The sequence below is a fragment of the Lipotes vexillifer genome, unplaced genomic scaffold, assembly GCF_000442215.2.
Source record: "Lipotes vexillifer unplaced genomic scaffold, Lipotes_vexillifer_v1.1 scaffold1281, whole genome shotgun sequence".
Lineage (NCBI taxonomy): Eukaryota > Metazoa > Chordata > Mammalia > Artiodactyla > Lipotidae > Lipotes > Lipotes vexillifer.
In genome coordinates, this window is record NW_006775290.1 from 401901 (window position 1) to 413145 (window position 11245).

The window sequence follows — 11245 nt, forward strand, 5'->3', positions numbered from 1 at the left end:
AATTTCCTCTTTTATTAAAGAAATAAAGATACACTGCATTGAATGACATTATTGAGAATACCTAAAATTTCTCATTATCCTACAAGCGCTTAAAATTGCTATTACAGATTTCTGCAGGCCAAATCCCAGTTCCCAATGGACCCGTGCAGTTTATGGAGTACTAGCAGTGAATGTGTTTCAGTTGCCCACAAATACATACTTATATAGTCATATTGGGTATTTTCAGGAGAAAATGAGATATTTTATTTTTATTCTATCTCTAAAGAAGGGTCAATCTGAAATGGCCACAAATCAAAACTGGGGCCGGCGCGTTGGGGCTGTTGGTCGGGGGCGGCCGCGCGGCGCGAGCGGACCACTCGGGGCGGGCGCGCACAGGGATGCTCGGGGGCGCGGGGAGCGCGGGGGGCGGCGGCGGCGGCGGCGGCCGTGTGGGCTGAGGTTGCTAGGGTAGCGCGGGCCCTCGGGCCTTTCCTGATCCGGCCGCTCTGGCTGCGCCGCCCCCGAGGCCCCTTCAGCCTCGGGGCCGGGCCCGCCGCCGCTTCTGAACGCGGGGGCCGGGGAGCCCCTGCCTGGGCCCGGAGCCTCCCCTCGGGGGTCAGGCCCGGGCGGGGAGCCCCGAGCCGCTGCCCTCCTCGCCGGCCTCCGAGCCCCATTCCCTGCTTTTTCAGTTTCCCTGGGGAGGTGATGAATAGTTCCGGGGGTCCCCGATGAGGCGGGCTGGGGGGCCGCTCTCTTTATAGAGGGTCACCGCGGGGCGCAGGTGGGGAAGCGGTTTTCTTTGCATGGGCAGGGGACTTCCGGAGCCTGCCGGGACCATGAGCTGAACTGTGCGAGCGGGACGTGTCCGAAGCCCTAGAGCCAGCCCCCCTCCCCCGGCCAGCATGGCATCTGAAGAAGCCTCTCTAGGGGCATTGGAAAGTCTGATGACAGAGTTTTTCCACGACTGTACAACCAATGAAAGAAAACGTGAGATAGAGCAACTTCTTGATAACTTTGTTCAGCAAATAGGAGCCTGGAGATTCTGCCTGTATTTTCTCTCCAGCACTAGGAATGACTGTGTAATGATGTACAGTTTAACGTTTTTTGAGAATCTGATCAATAAAATGTGGCTTGGGGTCCCATCTCAGGATAAGATGGAAATCCATAGCTGCCTGTCCAAACTCCTCTTGGCTCACCACAAAACCTTACCTTACTTCATCTGGAACAAGCTCTGCAAAGTGATTGTTGACATTGGCTGTCAAGATTGGCCCATGTTCTACCATGACTTTTTTACTAACATTTTACAGTTGATCCAGTCCCCTGTGACAACTCCCTTCGGGCTGATCATGTTGAAGACAACTTCAGAAGAGCTGGCTTGTCCCACTGAGGACCTCAGAGTGGCTCTGAAGGAGGAGTTACGAAAGCTGCTGCTGGACCAGGTGCAGACAGTGCTTGGGCTACTGACAGGTATCTTGGAGACTGTCTGGGACAAACACAGCGTGACTGCCACCACCCCACCACCATCCCCGACCTCAGGAGAAAGTGGTGACTTACGGAGTAACCTGTTGCAGAGTCCTAGTTCAGCCAAACTGTTGAATCAGCCAATCCCCATCGTTGATGCGGAGAGTGAGTATATCTGTTCCTTGGCCTTGGCGTGCCTGGCCCATCTCTTTAGTTGGATTCCTCTGTCTGCCAGCATCATCCCGTCCCTCCTTACCACCATCTTCCACTTTGCCTGCTTTGGCTGTGACATCCAGGCCAGAAAGATGGCATCAGTTAACGGCAGCAGCCAGAACTCTGTGTTGGGTCAGGAGTGCAGCTGGCTTGGGGTCCTGGCCATGTCCTGCATCAATGAACTCATGTCCAAGAAGTGTGTGCCTGTGGAATTCGAGGACTACTTACTGCGTATGTTCCAGCAGACTTTCTACCTGCAGAAAATCACCAAGGATAACAATGCCCACACGGTGAAGAGAAGGCTAGAAGAACTCGATGAGTGCTACATCGAGAAGTTTAATGACCTTCTGCGGCCCTTTGTGAGTGTTCACCTAAGAAGAATCGAGTCCTACTCCCAGTTCCCCATGGTGGAGTTTTTGACAGTTTTGTTCAAGTACACATTTCATCAGCCTACTCATGAAGGTTACTTCTTGTTTGGGTATCTGGATGCTCTTTTTGGACTATCTGACAAGGAAAAACAAAAAGCTGTCTAGGAGACAGGGAAGCAGTTCTCAACAGGTACGAAGACGCCCTAGTCCTCTTGCTCATGGAGGTGTTGAATCGAATCCACTTCAGATACAACCAGGCCCAGTTGGAGGAGTTGGATGACAAAACTCTGGATGACGATCAGCAGACAGAGTGGCAGTGGTACTTACGCCAGAGCTTGGAGGTAGTGGCCAAAGTGATGGAGCTCCTTCCCACACATGCCTTCTCAACACTGTTCCCAGTTCTTCAGGACAATTTAGAAGTTTATATGGGGGACTTCCCTGGTGGTGCAGTGGTTGAGGGTCCGCCTGCCAATGCAGGGGACGTGGGTTCGTGCCCCGGTCTGGGAGGATCCCACATGCTGCAGAGCGGCTGGGCCTGTGGGCCGTGGCCGCTAAGCCTGCACGTCTGGAGCCTGCGCTCTGCAGCAGGAGAGGCCACAGCAGCGAGAGGCCCGCGTACAGCAAAAAAAAAGAAAAAAAGTTTATCTGGGGTTATGGCAGTTTATATTTACTTCAGGGTCAGGACACAGGTTGAACATCACAGCAGAGAATGACTGCCAGCGGCTGCACTGTTCCCTGTGAGTCCTGAGCTCCCTCCTGCAGGCTGTGGGCCACCTAGCCGAGTACTTAATCGGGGACGTGTTCACAGTGCGCTTCAGCAACACCCTCACGGTGGTGGAGAGGTTGGTCAAAGTCACTTTGCAAGGATCTCAGATAAAATTGTACAGCATTGAGACTGCCGTGCCATCAATATTGAAGCCTGATCTCATTGATGTTCATGCTTAGTCCCTGGCTTTTGTGCAGGCTTACTCTCACTGGCTAGCACAGTACTGCAGCGAGGCTCATCGGCAAAATACGCAGCAGTTTGTTACGCTCATCTCCACCGCCATGGATACAGTCACACCTCTGATCAGCACCAAGGTCTGAGACAAATTGCTGCCATCTGTGTGCCATTTACTGGCCTCCCTGGCCACCACTGTGTGACCTGTCTTTCTGATCAGCATCCCTACAGTACAGAATTTATTCAACAGAATCACCGATGCCTCTACCCAGCAGCTTGTTGACAAGGCTCAGGTATTGGTGTGCCACGCCCTCTCTAACGTCCTGTTGCTTCCATGGCCAAACATCCCAGAGAACGAGCAGCAGTGGCCTGTGTGCTCCATCAACCATGCCAGCCTCATCTCTGTGCTCTCTCGGGATTATTGCAACCTGAAGCCCAATGCTGTCACCCCACAGAGGAAGATGCCCCTGGATGACACCAAAGTGATTATCCACCAGACACTTAGTGTCTTAGAAGATATCGTGGAGAATATCTCTGGGGAATCCACCAAGTCCCAACAGATCTGCTACCAGTCCCTGCAGGAATCTGTTCAAGTCTCCCTGGCCCTCTTTCCAGCTCTTATCCATCAGTCAGATGTGTCTGATGAGATGCTGAGCTTCTTCCCCACTCTGTTTCGAGGCCTTAGAGTACAGATGGGCATGCCTTTCACTGAACAGATCATACAGACTTTCCTCAATATGTTTACTAGAGAACAGTTGGCCGAGAGCATCCTCCACGAAGGCAGTACTGGCTGCCAGGTGGTTGAGAAGGTCCTGAAGATCCTGCAGGTGGTGGTCCAGGAACCTGGCCAGGTGTTCAAGCCCTTCCTCCCCAGCATCATTGCCCTGTGCATAGAGCAGGTGTATCCCATCATTGCTGAGTGCCACTCCCCTGATGTGAAGGCTGAGCTGTTTGACCTCCTTTTCTGGACGCTCCATCACAACTGGAGGTGCTTCTTCAAGTCCACCATCCTGGCCAGTGTCCAGAGGGGGATTGCTGAGGATCAGATGGAGAATGAGCCTCAGTTCAGTGCCATCATGCAGGCTTTTGGACAGTCCTTTCTCCAGCCTGACATCTACCTATTTAAATAAAATCTCTTTTACTTGGAGACTCTCAATACCAAGCAGAAGCTGTACCACAGAAGATCTTCTGGACCACCATTCTCTCTCAGTTTGTGAACGTGCTGCTCCAGATACTGGTTCACAAGTCCCACGACCTCCTGCAGGAGGAGATTGGCATTGCCATTTACAGCATGGCCTCTGTGGACTTTGATGGCTTCTTCGCAGCCTTCCTCCCAGAGTCTCTGACCAGCTGTGACGGTGTGGATGCCAACCAGAAAAATGTGCTGGGGCGGAATTTCGTGATGGATGGGGACCTGCCCTCATTCACCCAGAATGTGCACAGCCTGGTCAACGACCTGCATTACTACAGACTCTGCAACAACAGCCTGCCCCCCCGGCACCATGAAGCTCTAGGTGCAGCTTGCTCACCGCCCGAGGGACACTGACTCCTGCCGCTGCCACCTGCACCACCTCCACCTGCTGCCACGGGTGTCTCCCAAATGGGCCTTGGCCTCTCCTCGGTTTCTCACGCCCGGAGCGGCGTCGCCTGCCCTCATCCCCTCCACGCTCCTCTCCTGCCACCCACCCAGCAGAACTGGCTCCGGGGTGTCCCAGGGATTTGGAGCAGGCAGGGATCATGCGGCCAGGTACCGGGGAGGCACCGGAAAATCCTGTGGGGTGGTCCACGCAGATCATGCGTGTATCAGTCGTGAGGCAGAAACGCCAAGGACAGCTGTGACAGTGCCACCTTCTCACCATTCCACCTCCCCACCCCTCCTGGCCCAGCCAGCTAAGGAGAGGCATGATGCTGGAACTACTTTGGCACTTCTGTCAAGACTCTCCCTCCCTCCCGCTCAAATGCCTTGAAGTCTCTGCTTTTTGTCAGAGATTTGCAGACTCATGGTTTTTTTTGTCATTGTTCTTGTTTTCTCATCATTCCACTGTGATACTAAGAAGCTTAATGAAAAAATAATATGCTTATGTTGTTGTTGTGTTAAAAAAAATCAAAACTAGGGCATGACCAAAACTATTCCTCATTTTTGAACTTTTTATGGTACTAAAAATGCACCATGTCATCTATCATTTCTTGCTTCTTAGGTGGCTTCATTTTTCAACATTAGTTATTACTACTTCACGTTTGCTGTTCATCAACTTTAAAAGTGACACTTGTCCAATAAAAATAGTTAGACATCCTTGGTAAAGAGATGGCACTTCTGGATTGCCATCTATTTCATCAACTTCTAAGAAGAACTCCTCACATGATAAATAATGAAAGTATGAGCTAATCACAATGAAAACAATTTTACAAGAATCTTTTTTGGCATGTTCTATTTTTTACAATAGTTATGGCATTTCATTGTGATGTCAATTTGCATTTCTCAGAGAAATGCAAAAACAAATAAACAATACAATAAGTGTTCTAAAGAAAAAATAAATTCACAGTTCTCAAAGATACTTTTTTCTTCAGTGTCTGAGCTAAAATGAAAAGTACTCAAAGTCTGAAGTATATAAAAACATTGCCTGTTTTAGTTTGTGGCACAAATGTTTAATTATATATATATGTATATTATATATATATACATATGTAATATATGTCTAGAATAGTGACATTTATTCAATCTAAAACTTATTTTTCTTTCAAAGCTTCTTTTAATATTTCATTAATTATCTTGAAATGATCCTAATTTAATCATTATATCCAAATCTAGAAACATTGATCAATGGTCTTCATGATTCAGATTTCCCACCAAAACACTGGGAAAAAAAATAAACAAGAATTTAATTACTGACATGATGTACTTTGTCAAAACAAAACATGAAATTTAAAGTACAATATTGGGGAAGTGCTTTGTAGTCTAGTTTCTAGTACAATTTCATCATTTGATCCTCTTAACCCAGGGAGATAGATAGGCAGAGCCTCTTTATTTATTTATTTCAGACAAAGTGAGGATAATCACTCCTATTACATAGTACTATTATAAGGATAAATGATGTATATAAGCCATCTATTGAAGACACTGGCTGACAGTAGATTCTCAACAAATATCTTTTTAAAATGAATTGGATTTTCCCATTTCATCATGTGAGGAAATTGCAATTCAGTTTGTTTTTACGACCTTGACTTGCTCAAGGTCGTATAGAAATTAATGATAGTCTGTTTATATTAATGATGTTACTAGAACTCAAGTCTTACTGATTCAGTTGAATTATTTCTAAAGACAAATATTTAAATGTCCAGTATTAGTTCAGTTCTTCTGATACTGTTTTAATCAGTGTGACCTGGACTTATTAATTTCATTTCAGGAAATGTTTTTGGCAATGTATTCCAGAGAACAAATAGATTAGAGCATGTTTCAAGATTGCTATAGCTTAATCAGGCAATACCTTCAAATCACAAATTTGACCTAAATCACCTAACATTGTAGCATGGAAATAGTAAAAAGAGCAGATTATTAATAACTACAATTTACTCATCACTTTTTTTGTACTAGGTACATAAGTGTTTTACACGGATCATCTCATTTAATCCTTGCAATATCTTAACACGTCTACTCTCATTATGGTCATTTTATGAACAGGAACAATAAAGCACAGAGAGGGGTCAAGTAACTTTGCCCAAGGTAACAGAACTAGGAAGTAGGAGAAGAAATGGTTTCAACCCAAGCAAAGCAACTCTAGTCAAGTCTATACTCTTAATCCTCATGCTCCACAGCTTCCATGGATGATATGTAATTAAGAGTGGCTCAGTTGAAATGCAGAGCAATTCAGGGTATTAACCAAGAGCATAACAATTTGACCATTAGAGAGACTTAGAAAAGAGGAAAATGGGGGTTTGGAAGAGCAAAGGGAATGTGAATGGATGGTAGAGCAGGGGTAGGAGGTTTTGCAAAGCAGCTTTAAATGAGAGTAAAAAAGCTGAGGGAAATGGAATCCTAAGCCTGAAGACTGCACTCTTGCATCTGTAAGGGGCTAAGGTGTTGAAAGGCTAATAGGACCAGGAAAGAACATTCTGGAATGTTCTGGTGTGCTCTAGTATGGATAAAGTCATCGTGTGCCAGGTTAGGGAAGGTGTGCAGCCATAATCCAGTGGACCATGGAGAGGAACTGAGACTGTGCATCAGTGTGCAGATATGGTATGGGGAGAATTCTGTTAGTGCATGAACAAAGGAGCAGGCTGTTTCAAGCTCATGTGTCTAAATTAATTGCATTTCTGAAGCCAGATTAGTAGGACTCTCAAGGCCTGATGTAACAAGGTAGAGTTTATACAAGTGAGAATTGGAAGGATTGGGAAAGTTTTCAAAACATGTTGGTAAGAAAACCAGGTATGTGTGGCTAATACCTCAAATACACGCATATCCACACATACACACACACATATACACAGTAGTCCACAATTCCCACTCCACATTTTCCTTAGGAGTGTTTTTTTAAATATTATTATATTTTATTCAAAGTAGAAATTATTATTGGATATTATATGTGACTTCTTCCTCTGTAAAATTTAGTTGTTTTTGACAGCACTGGTAGATAACTAATACTATACAGTTTGAGGAGAACAATGTTTTGCTCTAAATATATGGATGGTATCTTAGTTGCCTCAGACTGCTATAACAAAATACCGTTGAGTGGCTTAAACAACAGACATTTATTTCTCACACATCTGGAGTCAGGGAAGTCCAAGATCAGGGTGCCAATTTTATTTTGAGGTTTCTTCTCTTGGCAGCTACCATTTCTCTGTGTGCTCATATGACCTGTTTTGTTTGCCTGGAGAGAGAGAGAGACAGAGAGAGAGAATGAGTGAGCAACTCTCTCCTGTCTCTTCTTATAAGGGCACTAATCCCATCATGAGGGCCCCACTTTCATGAGATATGAATTTTGGAGGAACACAAACATTCAGTCCATAACATACAGAAATTATATATAGTAAACTTTTACACTGCTGGTTAACAAGTTTCAAACATTTTCAAATAATTATGGAGTAAGAAATTAATTGTTATGTTTTACTCTAGCTTTATAAAGATGAACAAATATCTTTTTTAGATCTCAATTATGTGCCTAAAAAATGGACATTATTTTTTTAACTCTGTTCATAAATTTTGGTCAGATTCTGATCAATAAAAGCCAAATGTCATACTAGGAAGATCTTTGAACTGGCAATCAGTAATATAGGGTGAGGACTGTTAAATTTGTCAATAATATTCTGTGTATCCATGACCTGCTCTTTCTTAGTCTCATTTTCCTCTCTGGAAAAGAAATGTAGTAGAACCGAATGATGTTTACTTTAACGTGTTGTTTCAGTGACCAAATTATCCTTTTTCTCCAGGGCTGTCTTGGTTTTGGTCCTAAAAGTCCAGTCTACCAGGAATAGTGTTACTATGTTTTCTCAGAGTTCAGATAATGACAAAGAGATGATTACAGTGATAATACAGGCATAACCTGGACATCACTAAAAAAGAGGAATAAATGACTGTGTGATTTATGACTGACAGAAGGACACAAACAATAATATTAGGGAGGTAAATAACCAAAACAGAACATGCTATGCAATATGCAGAGAATAATTGGGGATTGGACATGGTGGAGAAGGGGAAGTGAAAGCATATATGAAGACTGAATCTCATAAATCATACAAGCAAATACTTGTCAGTCAATAAAAATTTTTCATCATCCATAAAAACACCAACACACAGTCAAAAATTCAGGCCACTGAATTAGCCCGGGCACACCACATTAAGGAACACCCATTATCTTATTGTCCTTTTTTGTTGTTGTTGTTTTGTTTTTTATACAGCAAATATATTTTTTATTGTTCAAACCAGGAAATCTTATGGGTGAAGATTTTTATTAAGGTATTTATTCACTGACTGAATGACTTGATCTTATTTTATTGATGGTCAACTACCATTCAAAATTTATTTTTGAAAATAAAATTATTTCTAAATGACTTAACATATACCTATGTTAATTACATATACATTGCTACAAAAGTATATCAATTAAAGCAAAAAGTGTCATTTATATTAAAAGTGAAATAGGTCTGTGTCTTGAGGTTATGGGGAGGGGGAAGGGTAAGCTGTGACAAAGTGAGAGAGTGGCATGGACATATATACACTACCAAACATAAAATAGATAGCTAGTGGGAAGCAGCTGCATGGCACAGGGAGATCAGCTCGGTGGTTTGTGACCACCATTCTCTACGTCTTTGTCTCTAACAGAAACTAATACAACATTGTAAAGCAATTATACTCCAATAAAGATTAAAAAAGAAAGACTGAATGGCTGTACTTTGCAAGTATATGTGATGTTCTCTGAGTATTCTTTTTTGACTGTATTCCCTTCCTTACCTCCGATATATCCACTATTCTGCATGTTATGGTAATCATCCTCGTGTTTTCCTTCATAATTATCATATATATATATATATATATATATATATATATATATAGTCTTTAAACAACTTGGTATTTGATTTTCATTGTATTTGATTTTATATAATTGGAATCACGTTTTTCTGCAGCTTGTGCTCAACGTTGTGCTTTTAAGAATGCACAGTATTGATGGAAGTAGCTGTATTTCATGTATTTTCCTTGATGTATAGTATCTCATTGTAAGCCTACAACATAGTTATTTTGTCCATGAATCTTTTGACTGTTTCCAGTATTTTTTTCTTTTTTGGCCTCACAGCATGGCATGCAGCATCTTAGTTCCCCGACCAGGGATCAAACCCGTGCCCTCTGCAATGAAAACGTGGAGTCCTAACCACTGGACTGCCAGGGAATTCCCTCCAGTTTTTTGTTGGTACAAACAATGCTGCTGTGAGTATTTTTGTACATGTCTCATGGTTAGAATTGCCAGGTAAAATGAAAAGTGCCCAGGTAAATTTGAATTTCAGGTAAACAGATTATTTTTTGTATAAGTATGTCTCTAATAATACATGGAAGATATACATAGATGTAGATACACACTATCTTTTGTTATTTATCTGAAATTCAAGTTTAATTGGATGTCCTGTATTATTTGTTTTCTAATTCTGGCAATTCTATTTATGGTCCAAATTTTCAAGGAGTTATCTAGGATATATATATATCCTAGATATATATATATCCAAAGGGTGTAATTGTTCTGTCATGGGAAATAAGCATGTTCAACTTATTTCCAAATTGGTTGTATTTACATATCTGCTTGTAGTTGTATGAGCACTCTCATCATCCAGTACCTTCACTAATACATAGTGTTGTCTGACTTTTTAACTTTACCAGTTTGGTAAGGGTGAAATTATATATCCTGCGGTTTTAATTTGAATTTCTTTCATTACTAATGAATTTGAGTATCTTTTCACGTCAGTGTGAACCATTTGTATTTTTTCTTCTTCGAAGTGCCCATTCATGTGTTGTGCCTCATTTTTTCTATTGAGCTGTTTGTCATTTTGATGATTTGGAGGATTTCTTCATATATTCTGGATACCAAACTATTGTTGCTTTAATATGTTGCATAAATAGGCTTCCAGTTTGTGGCTCATCTTTACAAATTGAAGTTAGTCCTTGTTGATCATATATGTGTAAGTTGACTTCCAGAATTTCTACTTAGTTCCATTGTTCTCGTTGTCTATCCCTGAGTCCAAAACACACTATCTTGATTATTATTGCTTTATAAAAATACTGGATTATCTGGTAGAGCATATCTCCTAATTTTTTTGAGTTTCGATTTAAGGTATGGTACATGGTCAGTTTATATTAATGTTCCATATGTGTTTAAAAATGTACTTTAATCCAGTTGTTGAGTGCCATGTTCTATAATTTTCCATTAGATTAAGCATGCTATTTGTGCTTTTCAAATCTACCATATACGTACTGATATTTTTCTGCTTAATCCATCAACTATTTAGAGAGGTATGTTAAAATCTTTCAATATGATAGTAAATTTGCTCATTCATTTTTTCTTATAATTCTGTCAAATTTTACTTAATACATTTTCAAACTATTTTCAAAACTATTTCTCAGTAGGTTCCATCATGTTTAGAACTGCCAAATTTCCATAATGAATTGATTCTTCTATAAATATATATTGACATTCTTTATCTAAAGTAATAATTTTTACCTAGAATGTATTTTGTCTGATATTAATGTAGCTGAGCCATATTTTTTGTTTACATTTATTTGGTATAGCTTTTTTATTCTTTTAAT

At 42.0% G+C, this 11245-nt stretch overlaps 1 pseudogene; it reads left to right on the forward strand.

Annotated features, from left to right (window-relative positions):
• The first annotated feature begins 881 nt into the window (after positions 1-881).
• On the forward strand, positions 882-4475 carry LOC103090457 (exportin-6-like; annotated as a pseudogene).
• Positions 4476-11245: the final 6770 nt, after the last annotated feature.